At 36.8% G+C, this 15,235-nt stretch overlaps 1 protein-coding gene across 1 annotated transcript in view; it reads left to right on the top strand.

Annotated features, from left to right (window-relative positions):
* PCDH15 (protocadherin related 15) overlaps positions 1-15,235 on the top strand; it is an 812,634-nt gene that overhangs the window by 314,762 nt on the left and 482,637 nt on the right. The gene's annotated exons all lie outside the window — the stretch shown is intronic.

The raw sequence follows: 15,235 nt of genomic DNA, 5'->3' as shown, positions 1-15,235 counted from the left end.
TTTTAGCGAGATGATACAACTATCTTATGGTCACTCATTTGTACCATCACTGGGCAAAGATGCAGTTCTTGTTACCAGTTGAAATCCTGGTTTAATACTTTATTTTTCTTAATCATCGTTATGCTTATATCGTCTGACATGGCATCCCCATGCCTTTCGGCAGTACCCTTTGGGTTAATGTTCTCATTAATTAAAAAACTATGTTCCCAAAATGTGATAGTTTTTTTTTTTCTTGAAGATTTTAGAGAGTAATTTAAAAAAGTTATTGATAGTGTCAATTACCAGCAGAATACAACATTTTTCCAGTTTAAACCACAAGAGTGTACTAAACTGTTTCTGAATTATCTATGGCCTTTCTGTTTCCCTTTTTGGTTTACATATGAGGTATAATGAAAATATTTGTGTTTTAATTAATATCAAGACACTAAAAAAAACAGATGTTGTGTGTATGACCTCTAAACTTTGGCAGAAAGAAATCTATTATAATGGAGATTATCCTAGATATTCATGCATGCATTTTATAATTATAGACAGTATAAGTACAAGAAAACTATTTGTGGTCAAAGATTAATTTATTGGACACTATCAGAAACATCAAGGGGGAAATCATTGTAATGGATGGAATTCCTCATATTTGAAGTCTTTTTTTATGTTTAAATTATCCACAAATCGTTATAAGGAATATTTTAAAAATGTAGAGAGCTCTATTTTAATTTTAATATAATTCCCAATCTTGCTAATCTGCTCTTCTGTCATGTTAAAATTATAAATTTCAAATTAACCCCATATTTTAGAAGAAAGCCCTGGAGGAACTGGACCCAATATATCTTGCATGTCTTCTCTTGTTTTGTACCGTTGTGCGTAGGCTTTCATCTTCATTCACACTAGACGACATCAAGTGTTACAGAAAGAGAAGATAAGAATTTACATGGTCAAATATATCTGAATTTCAAAGTCTCCTTTAAATTCAGGAATGAGTGGCAGTCTCTTTCCATACATGCCGTCTAATATCTGGAAATTGGAAATGTTTTTGTAAGAATCTGTGGGAGTAGAATCTGGGACTATAGGGATGCTAGGCTACTGATGCTTCTGTATCACCATTGGAAGCTTAGGCAGGGTTTCACCTGTAGGCCCTGTGAAGCTAAGCTCTGCAGGAAGTACTGCCCGGTAGGTCCTGGGTGGCAGCACCTCACAGCCCACTGATTGGCTTATGGTGGTATATCTACCAGGAAGCCATCATAGGGAGCTGTCTGAGCAACAATGTAGGCTGCCTACATAAGAATGCTTCAGACCTCGTTTTGCTGTGGACCCTAGATTCCGGCTTTCAACCCTGGTTTGTCCCAGACTCTGCTATTTGCTTGCCCCCAACTCTATTTGCCTGCTACCTGCAACTTGGTGCCTGTCCCTGACTTCCTGGTATCCTGACCTGGCTTGATCCTGATCCTACTACTCATCTCCTGACTGCAACTTAGTAGACTAGTGCACACAGGCTGCCCACGGCCCAGCCCTGACAGTTATGATATACAGAAAACACTTTTTCTGAGACACCTTTGAAAGGCCTAGTTCTTTCAATTTCCTTCTCATTTCGCCCCTCACCAAGTTCCTCCCAAAATAACAGTACATAAGAAGAATAAAACTTCAAAATGACTCACTTCAAAATGATTGCATTTACTAACCAACGCAAGCATACAGCTTTACTTCTGTAAGACTTGTCTTCTCTTCCCTCTACTCTCCAAGTGTTTCATAGCCCTTTTTGATCATATCTTCTCTAAGGCACTGATCCAGCAATCTGATCTGAGCAGTCAGACATCTGAAACCAGTGGATTCCACATGTACAGACAGAAGTCTGCCTGTGTGGACCAGATACCCAATCAGGATCTTGGACTATAACTTGGTATAGGTTGGATGTTGGCTTTAATTTGTCCGCAATCACCATACAAATTATGACACTGAATAAATGAATATAAGAGAAAATTGAGAGATTTGCCATTAACTTTTCCAAAATGAAAGTCTGGAAGAAGTAGGGTTAGAAGTTTTAACATCTTTATGTCAAGTTATTTTTTTATATTACAGTAGCTCCCAGAGGTGACAGCTGCGATTGTGGCATATTTGTGCTGGGCACTGCAAAAAAAAAAAAAAGTTTCTGCCACAATCTCGGATAGAAGCAGTAACCTTTTTCCACATCGTAGTTCAGAATAGGTCATTAAAAGACTCTAAACAAGTAGATATAATTTGGAACTGTCATGTGCATATAAGAAAACCATGGTTAGAAAAATTACAGGTAGATATTGCTCTCTCAAACTCCCACATATATCTAGGAAAGTATGACCGACAATCAAAGTGGTGTATGGAGAAGATTATTATACATTGGATTATTCTTGGTTTCAAAAAAAGTCTTTAGATGAAGAAAGCATCCAACTGCAGAAATGTACATTAAATGTTTGTAAAGGAAATAGTTTATAGTGGCTTACCTTAAATATTCCATTGAATTGTTGATGTTTTTTTATGTTGGTTGCAACAATATTATTCTGATGTGGTATCTGTGAAGGCTGATAAATCCATTAGTGTAACATGGTCAGAAGTGCAGACCAATATCTAGCCTGGATTTATTTATCATAGTGCAGACTCCAGTGAGGCATCTTTTATAAATCTCACTGCAACTTTAACAAAGCCTACTGTAATGTTGTGTGAAAAATGTCACCAGATTTACTAATTTTCAGCTTTGAATGAAACAATATTGTTAATACATTGTTCTCTTTACAAGATTATTACCATGGCACCAGAATCATGTTCCTGTTTTATCAATGTTTATATACCAAGATGTAGGTTTCAGAGTTGACAGCTCTCACAATGGCATCGTGTGTTTGATGATATTTGGTGTTTTTCTTAAAACCTCAAACTGAAGTCAAAGGAATATTTGAGAATCTCAGCTTTCTCTTTATTTAACAAAAAATGGGTGTGGGGGGATTTCTAGCCCTTGGAGTTGCAGAGAAAAGTCTGAAAACATGCCCTGAGTGTACCCTGAAGGCTCAGAAGGCAAGAAAAAATGCCCAGATTATTATTATAATTTAATTGTATTTATTTTGTTTCGTTATGATAATTAATAATAAGGTCTGAGTCATGATTTTTGAAAGCATGGGATTGGGAATACCTAGGTTCATAATTGATGGAGGCACTGGTCATAACTCCATAGTTAAAGTTAAGTTCAGTTTTGCACTTCAATCAGGAATTCAGTCTCTTTGTTCTATGCGAATAACACAAAATTTCCCTTCCCAAACTTTACAGTACTTTCTCTTTGAGTATCGAATACATTTTCTGAGGATCTAAATCTTTTTGAGTTAAAATTAAAAACTGGGTTCTTCAAAAATGTAGCTTCCATGTCAGTCTTTCTTGGCTTAGGTGACTGCAATAAAGGAATAATGCAGACACTTCAAACTATCCATCTAGTTAAAATTCATTGGCATCTTCTTCATATGTTATATTTGAGGAAATTAGGTTGTAATTAAGCTATTAATGATTGTTGATCTCATGTTTTGTGATTTGTATATGGTACAAACAGCCTTAATAAACAACTCAGGTAACTTTTAAGTGGAAGAATTTACATCTAAGGTGAATAATCCACTTACCAACTTTCCTCTACAACTAATTTACATGTAACAAGTCTGTTGATTGTAATGACTCATTTATATGAGGGAGCTTAGACATGTGTCAGTTCTCATATGTAGAATCCTTCGTCCCACTGTCACTGCTCTTTAAAGATTTTGGGGCTGAATGATAGCTTCGACTTCAGTTCTTGAAAGGCTCCCCATGGCACTATTGCATTGGCTCCACTGTGCATTGAGGTAGCAGTGCCAGGGTAACTGAGCCAGAAGTGCAGGGGTACCTCTTAAAGAACTGAGACATTGGCTCTTGGGGAATTATGTTCTTCCTGGCTCTACCACTATATCACCAGTCTTATTAACACTGACTTCTAAATCAATAAGCCAATGGCAAATTAAGGAACTGAATTACCAGAATATTTTAGTTGTCCTCCCCCACCCTTTGGTGTACTAGTGAATCTCCCCTTCAAAGTAAAAACTTACAAAAAATTATTTAAGGTTGATACTCATTTTCAAATAATTGGAAATACCTCATGGTAACATTCTCTTCAGTTTCTTCTTCTGTACATGCAGAAACATTTTAATAGTAATAAAAAGGAAATCCCCAGACAAAAACTACATTCAATTACCGTACTAATATATATTATCAACTTTATCTCCATGTGAAAGGCTAAAAACATTACAGATGTAATTATCTTAAAACCAAGTTCTATAAACCCAGGAAGTTTAGTTTTAAGACTAAATTTAAAAGTAATCCAAATGTGTTAGGTTAAGAAATGCATAGCTAACTCATACAGCATCCTAAACACTACCCTGTAGTTTTGCCAGGAGGGTAAAAATATGAAAAAGTAATGTATCTTTAAAATCAGTTTAGCCTTGGACCACAGACATTAAATTTCCTTAAAATCGTATAGTTATTGCATGGCATCACTACAGGGCACAGTTAGTCTTATTCACTTCTGTCTTAACTCAAGTTCAGCTTCAACTTTGTGTTTTTCATCCATGACCTGATAGTATCAAAGTATTTGGCCATATTGGTGGTAATCGTGTGGTCTTATGTAATGCTATGTAGAGATATGTCATCTGAATATTGCTGGCTTTTTGAGGCCATGTTGTCTGACTAGCTCACCTAGAAGGCTGCATGTAAATGTTGAAAAGGACCAGTGGGAGAATTGATCATTGTGGGACTCCACAAATGAGGGGTCCAGTGATAGGGTTTCCTATCATTACTCATTAGGTATGTCCCTTGAGGACATTTTAGTGCATTACCTTGGACCCCTACCCCCTCTCTCAGGTGGGATGGCAGGATCTCATGATTAACAGTGTCAAATGCTGCAGAGAGGTCTAGGAGTGTGAAAATGGATGTCTGTCCTCTATCCATTGATGGGAGAACATCAGTGTCACCCAAGCAGTTGCTTGGGTGCCTTAATTGTACATTTCTTAGCTTAACATGTTTGTATTTCTTTTAAGTGTAACCTTAACTCTGGATATCTGGATTTATGTTGCCTGGTTTTGAGAGAATTTCAGCATCCCTGTAATGTGTTTCATCCTTACATTGCTGTTACAAATTCTCAACCTTATCTCCATTTTAATATAGTTTTTGTTTAGAATATAAAAGGAGTGAATTCATCATTGGCTAATACAATGTAAAAGCCAGGTTAACAGCTTTATAATAAGGATAGAAAAGTGCCTTGTAATTAATGAAGATTTTTCTCTTCTTGGAAACCAAAATTTTTTGGCTAGTGTTCAAGACTATGTATATCATTTGAATTCTTCACTTGCAGAGAATGCAGCATTTATGCAGTACTGTTTCTTGAACTCTGATTGTCTAAAAATATTGGCACTGATGCTGCTGGTAATTACAATTTAAGCTGAATTTACTTCACTTTCAATGTAATTGCTCAAGTCTTTTTCCGTATGGTATTGAAGTAATTAATCTCTGTTGGTATACATCATCAAAAGTGCATTAGCTCACAATGATTACTTGCAAATCTTATTTTGTTCTGCTATGTGACCCACTGTGCCAAATTCTTCTCTTTTTCTAACTTTGTTAATAAGCAATAACAAGAGAATTTATTCTCAGTGTGTCATGAAGGTGATGAATATATCTATCAGAATGTATCTTTCTAATGCACATAAATAATTTCAGCAATTTTATTTATGTTTAAAGTTTCCTGTGTAACTTTCACCTATGGAAATAGAAGGCTTACTGTAAGTTTTTCCTTTTTGCTTAGTCACATTCTTAATTCCAAGATTTTTGTTTTCTTTCTATTTCTTTCTTGATTTGTTTCCTATCATTGCTATTGTTTGCAATATATTGCCTTCTCCACAAGGACAGATCATCTCAGTCTTGTTGCTAGTGGTGATTTGTTGCTAGTGGTGATAATAGGCTTCCTTTACAAATGTTTATAGTTTACCCAATGTAAGGTCAGGCACCCACAATGGCCATCAGCAATCAGTCTGGAATACTGTTTTGATGTCTGACTTTTTGGAAAATTTTAATGCCTTCCCAGCAGCTCAAATATCTAGATATGAAACTTGCTTGTTTTGTTTGTTTGTTTGTTTGTTTGTTCTTTTGAGGTACAGTGTGTCGCAAGCAGCCTTATTTGTCTTTGCTGAAAAGATCTAGTTACCACTAAAGTCAGTGAAAAAACTGGGTCTCTTCTTACATTGTTCTGGTGGAGATTTTTGTATTAAGTATCATATATATTTTATAATAATTATACTTAAGAAAATCTATAGATAGTATCAGAAATCTGTTTGGAAGATGTGTTTATTACATTCTTATCACTGGATTGTGTGGCGACGACAGAGGAAAGGAAACAGAACACCAGGTCTGTGGTAGCCAGAAAGCCTTAAAAGCCTCAAGCCAAAAGCCTCCCAGGAAAACTTTTCCTAGGGTTTTTATTTCTTTCCTTACTCTGTTTACAACACTTCTCAGTGGTTAAATTCTTGCGCATAAAAAAAGCATACAGTGTACAGCCACATAAGATAACGAACCCATATCTTGTGCACGTGAAAACCAGCTGCGAGGGAGACAAACAGGCCAGCCAAGAAGTTTCCCAAATCACAGACGCTGGGGTGAAGGCCACTCCTGCCTTGTAGCCATGGAAACAGTGTGCCGTAACCGTGGGCTGGCAATTTGGGAGCTATGCATTCCTACAGGATTGGGCGGGGAATAGGCCACCCTCAGGATCCTTATTGGGCAGGTGTGTGCGCCATCTGGCAAGAGAGCCCTTTCCTTTCTCCCCACCAGGACATATTTCGAGATTGTGAAATGGCTGAGGCAGGACAGAGTGTAACAATACTTCAATTATCCTAGCCACTCTTTGGCCATGTGGTGTTAGGGGATGGGAATATGTTTGAGAGAGCTGATGGGCTCCCGTGAACAGCACCCCATTTGTTTAAGAATTTCCAATCTCACAGCAACCATTCTTTGGGCTGAAAACTACCCCACCTCATCTGCCCTGTTAGCCTGCGGAGCAAGAAAACTAGCTTTTACCTCAATATAATTAGATGAGGTAAACCCTAATTGGAGAGAGTCAAGGTCAATCCTAATAAACTACATTCAAGTAAAAACTAGCTTTGCCTTGTGTCTACTAAAACTTTACATCAAGAAAGCTATCTCCAGTTAACAGTGTCATTCCAGGAACACACCTCTTTTTGCAGTGAAGACTTGAACTTTTCTCTCATCTGTACCCTCACTTCCCTTCCCAGGGAAGAGTAAAGGGATTTACCATTTGACTGAATCTGAAATTTAATAGTGGAGGTTTGGCTAAGCTAGCCAACCCTCTTTCCGTGCTGGTATTTTATGAGGCCATTGGATTTTGGAATGAAATGGACAAAATAATACCTGGAAGTTTGTTGGGGCTTGACATTAAAGTTAAGAAAGTTGCGGCCTGCTTCAATAAATCCACTCATGTCGGTAATCTAGAGCTGGGTGGAAATCTTTAGACAACAGAGGTTTTTGTCAGAAAATGTCACTTTATTATAATAGAAACTTAATGGAAATTTATCTGTTTCTATGAAAATTTCACCAAGAAGGTATTTCAGGTCCCGGATGGAATTTCTGGTCAAAAGGGGAGAGAGAGCAGCTGAGTGTCTAACCACCTGGCTATAGAATTCAGTCAGTGTCTCTCTCTCACATGCACCCAATAAATATTTTCTTCATTGATATGAAGTGGAACAGCCCCAGCAGGAGAGACTGACTTTTTAGCCCAGTTCTCAGAGCACTCACCTGAGATATCCGAGAGTCAGGTTCAAGTCCCTGATCTGAATCAGGTGAATGCCCTAACCACTGGGCTATTGGCTATTCTGGGCTGAGTGTGTCTCCCTCTCTGATTGTTTTAGAGAGATTTTTAAAAGGCCTAGTTTATTCCAAAGCAGAATGAAAACAAATGTTAAAACTATATTTTTGGCAAAAGAGAACTTTTGTTTAATGGCCAGCCCTAATATCCTCATTCTCTTGCATGTCTTGATCAAGGGGAATTAGCATAAGTTTGAGGTGATGTCATCATCTTGCAGCAGTCACTTTAGAAAGGCTTCATGGAAGAAATTTTTGGAGAGAGGTTTTCCCACTGGAAGTGGGGCCAAAAGGAAGAAGACGTTCAAATAACAGTGAGATACAACGAAAGCAGAAAGAAGGAAAGTTTGAAATAAATGATGGATGAGGCATGGAGAAGGATGAACCAAGAGCAGAGATGTGAGCATGTTGGTTATGCAGAGGCCTATATCAAATGTCTTTGAGGCAAATTTAAATACACAGTGTTTTACATAAAAATGGTGTGGTTGATTTTGTGCTCAAAATAATAAAGCATCTTTTATTCTTTAGAGACTCTGAGCATCCATCTTCCAACACATTAATTTGGCTGTCAATCTGAAAAAAATTAACATATACCGTCACATTTTATGTGCTACACTGAGCTTCCAGGTTTGTTTTTTTTCCGCGGAAGTAATAAGTAGAAGGACTTCGTAGTTTTTAGAATCAGCTTTCCCTAATATTCTCTACCCTAGGGAAAGGCCAGTAGTTCACAAGCTATTTTACAGTGTACTGTCAGAAGGAAATTGGTATGAAAGCAATTTTGTATGACAAAAGAGGTCATAAGAACATCCCATATATCATTTCTGGACTGATTACCAAAACATATTGGTTGCTTATTATCATGACATAGCATTGCCATTTGCTATACAAAATCCATTACTGTTTGTTAAACAGTAAGCAGTATGGCTGTGAATTTCTGGAGGAAAGATTTTTCCCTAGTTTCTGCAGTATATGTTTAGAATAGAATATATTTCCATATAACCACCTACTGTTATATCAAATTGCTATTTTGGCGCTCTTTACAGGAAAGTTGCTCTCCGGAATTGTTTATGTATTTCAGGGTCTAATGTGAAATATCTTCTTAATAAAACATTATCTATTTGGTTTCTGCTTTGGGCATAACTTTGTAACATATGGATACCAGAAACCAAATTTAAAAATCTTTATCTTGAAGATGGAATTGTCTAATGAGGAATCACATACTCTCTGTAACTTCTCCTTTAATGAGAGGTGCAGTAAGTATACATATGTAATTTTGCCTGTTGTTTGTTAGGTCAAAAGTGAGATCTATTCAATAAATAAGAATACCTTAATATTTGTACTCTTCCTACAAGGTGTTCCCTGAATGAGGTATCATTCATGCCCAGTTCCAGCTCCCATTGTGGCCAATGGGAACTGGATCCGGCCCTCGAAGCACACTTTAAAAGCTGAAGTGTGCTTGAGGTGGCTCTCTTCTTTATACTGAAGAGATAAAATGACTGTTGTGATTGCAGTCTACTCCCTTCAGCAGAAAACCTTCATAAATTTGATAAAACTCAATAAAATTGGCAGTGCCTGCTTATAATATCTTACTGCATTTTCAGATCGGTGTGTAGAAAGCTGGTGCAGCTTTTGTCTATACTGTGCCAATCTCTAATGGATTATATTAATTTCTCCTCCTAATTCATCAAGTTCATTCTGGAGGTGCACATGAGACTTGTAGTTCAGATCTGAATGTAAACTGATCCAAAGTCTGAAGAAATCCCGATGAGGGGTTTGGGGCAGCCCTAAAGTTTGAATCCGTATTGAAATTTTCCTAAAGTTCAGGGGGTGTTCAAATGCAGGGTTTTGGTTCAATCTCCTTTCTAATTTATTCATATTGTATAGAACAAAATGCAGAGAAAAGGAAGAGAAAAAGAATAAATATACTCTAGGGACAGAAGTAAGGGGATGTCCAATACCACCTTTTGAATCAAAGATATCAAGCTAGCAGACTAATGGAATTCACATTGCTAAATTCATGAAGGTTGGCAAATCTGTATTGCTTTAATGCATTATATCTAGAATAAATCAGAACTGCAGGCTTTGACCTTTGCAGTTATAACATGCAACTGCAATTCATTTATTTTATAGTACCAAATCATTCCTTTTGGACTGTGGGTTCCTTTTACATTTTCCATTTACACAACTGTGTCAGTTTGAATATAATTCAACGATGGGGTTTAAATTGATAGAACCCTTCATCTTATCTGGTGAATTTTTATTCTCTTCACCCTTCCACCTTAAGTCCAAAATGGATTTTTATTTAATACTATAAGAACAAGAAGAGAGAGAGAATTGAATTGACTGTGATCACCATTAAAATCTTCAAAATTTTACATTTTGCCTGTTTAATGGTACTATGGTATTCATGCACTTCTTATAGGGAATCTGATGGGGATGTTAATGACCTGCAAATGACAAGTTTTAAAAGTTTAATGGTGACTGTATTGCCAATTTTTAATAACTTTTGTAATAACTTTCTTGAAAGAAACAGGCACAAGGGAAATGAAATGAACTTCATGTTTGAAAGTTAACATTGTCAGTGGCATTTGTTTTTCAGGGGCCAGAGAATTCAGAGATGAAACAAGCCTATTTAAGTAGTAGCCGTAAGAAATACAAAACGTCACATCATCTCCCCTTAATACATTGACAACTTGCACTCACAGAACTGCAAACATAGTAAAATAAATGATTAGATAGACACAGATTTTAAGACCATTTCCAATGTGTAAGGCAGTGACCACAAAGCTTTGTCTAAGCGAGGGCTTCATTAGCAACTTACTCTGTACTAAACAAATAACAGCAACCACTACTGATTAATATTGGTATGGTCTACAGAGGCTACAGGTTCCAGCATACGATTCCACTTTGCGACTTAAAAACATGGAGCATTGCATGCTGGAATGGTAGTTTCTTTGGGCTGCATGTCTGTGGTTCAAGATAAGTGGTCTGGGATCACATTGTAAATTACAGAGTAATAGGTCATCAGGACCAGATGGTATTCATCCAAGAGTTCTGAGGGAACTCGAATATGAAATTGCAGAATTACTGTGTTATGTAATTCTGTTGCTTAAATCAACCTCTGCACTACGTGACTGAAGGATAACTAATGTAACACTATTTTTAAATGGCTTCAGAGGCGATCCTGGCAATTGTAGGACATAAGCTTATCTTCAGTACCAAGCAAACTGGTTGACTACAATAAAGAACAGAATTCTCAGACACATAGATGAAAACAATATGATGGGGAAGAGTCAACACATCTGTTGTAAAGGGAAGTCATGCCTCACCAATCTATTAGAATTCTTCGAGGTATTCAACAAGCATGTGGACAAGGGTGATTCAGTGGATACAGTGTACTTGGAGTTTTTAACAAGGCCCTCACCAAAGGCTCTTAAGCAAAGTAAGCGGTCATGGAATAAGAGAGAAGGTCCTCTCATGGATCAGTAACTGGTTAAAAGACAGGAAACAAAGGGTAGGAATAAATGGTCAGTTTTCACAAGGGAGCGAGATAAATAGTGGAATCCCCCAAGGATCTGTACTGGGACCAGGACTGTTCAATATATTCATACATGATCTAGAAAAGGGGGATAAACAGTGAGGTGACAAAGTTTGCAGACAATACAAATTACTTACGATAGTTAAGTCAAAAGCTGACTACCAAGAGTTATAAAGTGATCTCACAAAACTGTGTGACTGCGCAAAAAATGGCAGATGAAATTCAATGTTTATAATTGCAAAGTAATGACTTTTGAAAATATAATCCTAACTAAACATGCAAAATACAAAATGATTGGGTCTAAATTAGCTGTTACCAATTGAGACAGAGCTTGGAAACATCATGCATAGTTCTCTGAAAACATCCACTCCATGTGCAGTAGCAGTCAAAAAGCTAACATGTTAGGAATCATTAGGAAAAGGATAGAAAATAAGACAGAAGATATTGCAATGCCATTGTATTAAATCAATGGTATTCCCACACCTTGCATACTGTGTGCAGTTCCAGTCTCCCCATCTCAAAACAGATGTATTAGAAGTGTAAAAAAGTAAAGAGAAAGGGAGGGAAATGTTTAGGAATATGTAACGGCTTCCAAATGAGAAGAAGTTAAACATGGGATGTTGTGAAGGCCAAAAGTATTACTGGGTCAAAAAATAGTTGGAGCTATCCTCCATGAACTTCTCTATCAATGGCTATTAACTAGGATGGTCAGGGACACAGCCCTATGATCTGAGTGTCCCTAAACCTGTGGGCAAGTCTACACTAGCGCGCTAGCCTCAGCTGCAGCACGTGTGGTGAAGACACGCTATGCTTATGGGAGAGTGCTCTCTAGTCATCATAATTACTCCCACCCAACTGCAAACAAAACCTACAACTCTGAAGAAAAAATCACCCTTTTTGATGCCTCACTTTATTAATGGAACATTGATTCCAAAATAACACTGTATGAACCATACCCTTCTCCTTAGGCTTAGCTGCTCATAGGTTCCATACCCCAATCTCCCTTGTATTCAGAGTAGAGTTAAATGATCTATACTTTCTTCACTGAGTGCCAGATTTTTAAAGGTATTTAGGCACCTAAAGATGCAGATAGCCTCCTAGATGCCTAGCTCCTACTTTTGTAGCACTTTTGAAAATCCAGTTGGGTGCCTATTTGCATCTTTAAACACTTAAATACATTTAAAAATCTGGCCTTGAATCAGCTTTTTTTTTTTTATTTTACTTCAACCATTAGTTCTAGAAACTTACTTTAAAAAAAAAGAAACAAACTGAGATTCTTGTGTAAATTTTGACTCCAGGAGCTGGAATCCTAGCCCCTCCATTGATCTGAATCGGAATCTTGCCACCCTTTTACAATGTGGTCTGCACTTATTTACAAGTTCTGCCTTAGTTACCTTTGCTTGCTGACTCTTTTCTTTCCAATTTTATGTTTTTATTCTCACACACTTGAAGAGGGTGGCTTTGGACAGCTATAATTTTTTTCCAACTAGTAATTTTTTTTCCTCTGCTGTGAGTGCCTGGTTCTTGAAGTCAAGTCCAAGTCTGAGAAAGCCGCTCTCTTATAGAGTATCATGAAATTACTTACCTCATCATAGCTGCCTCAGCTCAGTGCTCTGCTGACAAATCCTGCATTTTACCGAGTGCTTAACCCTCTCCATGCTAGCCCTTTATGGGCATATACATCTCATCATCTCAGTCACTTCCTCCTATTTTTTTCCAGGGAGCTCTGCAGCTTTTTACCATTCTGACTATGTGTCAGCATTCTCCATCATGTACTGACCCTCAGACCAACCACTATGATGAACATCTCCTTGAAACAATACATCTTAACTTATTGTGAAAATCAAATATCTTTTCAATGACTAATGTCAAATATTTTATTTTAATAAAAAGTTTCACATTTCACCATAAAATATCTGAAGTCTCTTTTGATTATTTTGCTTTGTTTCTTTATAGCCTGTTTAAAAAAAATAAGAAAGAATCCTGAAAAATACTGTTCTTAATACTAAAACAGTAATATATCCAACTTGGTTTATGGCATTTAGCTCTGATTTTGTACAACTTCATCCAAGTTTCTGAGACAATTTTTTTTTTTTTAAGTTTGCTCTTGCAACAGAGATTTAAGGTAATGAGTCTTGGGTGCAAATCACAAGGTAATGAACTCCATGGAGACTGATGTAAGGAAGCAATTAATAGGAGCTGAGGGGTAGTCAACTCTCTTATTCACAACTTGTATAGCATGGATAATATTTTTACAGCCTAGGACACTGGCAGGCAAATCAAGTTGATAGCAAAAAAATATAGTTATGGTTTAAGTATATATAATGTAGTTTGGCATTAAGAAAAATATACTGTACACACTGTTATCCTAAACAAGACTCTGCAAAGAAATGGGTTTTATTCTAAAGCTTAATTATTGTTAGCTCTGAAAATATTGATTACAGAAATCAAAACTTCCTAAATAACAAGTTTTAAAAATCAAACCAGGATCACGCAACCTCTGAACCAAGGATACAGGAGAAAACAATGCTAATTGGCAGATACTAATTATTTGCTGTGTGTTGTTAACTATATAATGTGGCAATGTGGCTATTATATTCTGCATTTATTCCAGAAATGTTTGTTTTTTAATAAACTCTGTGGGACAAATCCTTTCCTCTTTTTGCTTGCACACAAAGTCTGAAAAGCAATAAAACTGGTATTGTGTTGGACCCTACGTTCCGAGGACAATTACTTTGTGGCAGCTCAGCTTTGTCTTAGCAGCATGGCTGGGGAGTTTGGGGAAAAAACAGTGGCTAAAACTCCCTGTGTAATGGGATTGTGGGGGCAGTAACTACTACTTCAGCTAATGGTGAGCTGGAGTGCCTGCTCTGATGCTCTCTTTCCTGAATAGGAGATTCTGTTCCCCTGACTCCAAGTGGTATCCTCCAGACATATCCTGTTTTCTAGAGTTTTACAAGAGAGCAGAAATTGGTCCAATAATGCAGTTGGTGGTTAATTTCTAATCTGAAATAATTTTCTGTTTATATTTACAGTCCAAATTAGGGTTTTGGTTCATTTATTTTGGTTTTGTTTCCAGACTATCTCTGAACATCAAGGATGACATTCTGACTCCACTGAAGTCAATGGGAGTTCTGCAATTGACTTCAGCACGGGCAGGAATTCACCCTAGCTGCTCAACTCTGCTAGGATAGTTTGGAAAACAGTATTTCAAAACAAAATTTATGGGGCGTAAAATTGTCCCTAGCAAAATATAGTGAAACATTGTCATTGCTTTTGTACCATAGTAGCGAGAACTCTGTTGGCTTTCAGAATATCTGTTTGGAATGAGTATTAAAATCTCTTTTTTTCTTGTATATATTAAGTTTACTAAAGCTATAAATATTCTGTTTTACATGTGTATATATAATTTATCTTGCATTGTACTTTCAACGTTTCCATGAAATGCATTGTATAATATATACATATTTAATTTTTTTAAATTGACATCTTTGTTTACACTTCCTCAATCTAAAGAGGGAGTCAATTGTTTATTTTCTCGTTTGCCCTTCCTTCTCCTTTCTTCTTTTCTCTTCCTTTCCAAAGCTTGTTGGCCCTTAACTCAAAAGTATATCAACAAAGAGATTACTATCTTGATACATGGAAGTTATATGAGTCAACCCCATTTATGGTTTTAATCCTCTTTCGAGGAAATAACATGATCTAAAACAGAGACTGAAAGTATTGGGTTTATAACTTATCCCCATATTTTCTTTGAACTTTTAGCACAAAAATTTGGGAGAGGGAATGGCAGCC

The sequence above is a fragment of the Terrapene carolina genome, unplaced genomic scaffold (assembly GCF_002925995.2).
Source record: "Terrapene carolina triunguis isolate 2854851 unplaced genomic scaffold, T_m_triunguis-2.0 Scaffold95, whole genome shotgun sequence".
Classification (NCBI taxonomy): Eukaryota; Metazoa; Chordata; order Testudines; family Emydidae; genus Terrapene; species Terrapene triunguis.
The sequence above is the reverse complement of the archived record's forward strand: the minus strand, read 5'-3'. Positions and strand labels throughout refer to the sequence as shown.